The following is a 1,452-nucleotide window of genomic DNA, read 5'->3' as shown; positions in this document are numbered from 1 at the left end:
GGCTCCTCAGCCACTCCCGGCGCCCGCCGCTCCGCCCCTCGTGCGTGCGCCCCCTTCCCCGGAGGCCCGCACGCCGCTCCCGCGCGCGGCCCGCCCTTCCGCCCCCGCCGGTCTCTTCTGCGCGTGCGTACGACAGCAACCTGGCCCGAGCCGGCCGTGCCACGAGATGTTCCCAGGAGAGTACGCCTTGCCGGGCGGCCGATAGAGTCGATGGGTGAGTCGACCGCCGAGTGATCGACCCGCCGTTGCTAGGCAACAGGAGTGGCTGGGCTCTGCTCCTCTTCTTCCTCTTTGGGCTCCTGCTCTAAATTCTTCAAGCATGAGGTGTCACTTGTGATGGTTTTCTGCCTCTGAGGATTCGTGCAAATCCACAAAATTAGGGAAAAGGGGCTTTACTCAGCAACAGAGGAGCTGACAGTGTTGTCCTGATTGATGGTGGTTGTGTTGAGTTGGGATTGACTCATCACTGACCCTCCAGCGAGTTTTGAGAGACTGTAAATTGTACAGAAGAAGATTGCCCATCCTTCTCCTGAAGAACAAATGGTGGATTCAGACTGCGTGCGTTTGGGATTGCAGCGCAACTTCTTACCACTAGGGCAATTGTTGTTGTTGTTATGTGCCGCTGAGTCGTTTGCGACTCATAGCGACCCTATGTACAACAGCCCTAAATCCTGCTCTATCCTGTGCCAGTCTCATTGCCCCTGACACACCCATCCCGATTACCACAGTCACTGAATCAATCCACCTCATAGAGGGTCTTCCCCTCCTGCGCTGTCCCTCCACCCTCCCAAGCATGATGTTCCTCTCCAAGGACCCATCCCTCCTGGCAACATGCCCAAAGTATGTCAGACGAAGCCCCAGAATCCTTGCATCCAAGGAATTGCTTGGTTTAATCCTCTCCAGGATGAATCTGTTTTCTTGGCAGTCCATGGTACATTCAATACTCTTCTCCAGCACCACAGCTCAAAGGCATCAATTCTCCTTCTACCCTCCCTAGTCATTGTCCAACTCTCTGATGCATAACAAGTGATTGCAAAAACCATGGCCTGTATCAGGCGCACCTTAGTCTCCAGAGAGACACCGTTGCTCTTGAGTACTTTAGAGAGGTCCCTAACAGCAATCTTTCCCATCACAATACGGTCCTGACTACTGGTGCCAAGAGTGTTGACCGTGGAGCCGAGCAGACTGAAGCTGTGAACAATCTCAATCTCTTCGCCATCCATCCTGATGCTACCAATTGGTCCAGTGGTGAGAATCTTTGTCTTCTTAACATTGAGCCTCAATCCATACTGAAGACTGCAGTCCTTGACCCTCCGCAGCAAGTGCATGAGGTCCTCCTCAGTTTCAGCGAGCAGGGTTGTGTCATCTGCATAACGCAGACTGTTAATAGATCTTCCACCAATCCTGATGCCACACTTCTCCTCATAGAAGATTTAGAATTATACCCCCCAA

This window comes from Elephantulus edwardii, unplaced genomic scaffold (genome assembly GCF_000299155.1).
Source record: "Elephantulus edwardii isolate Elephantulus edwardi_28Jun2011 unplaced genomic scaffold, EleEdw1.0 scaffold00211, whole genome shotgun sequence".
Classification (NCBI taxonomy): Eukaryota; Metazoa; Chordata; class Mammalia; order Macroscelidea; family Macroscelididae; genus Elephantulus; species Elephantulus edwardii.
This window is presented reverse-complemented; position numbering follows the sequence as displayed.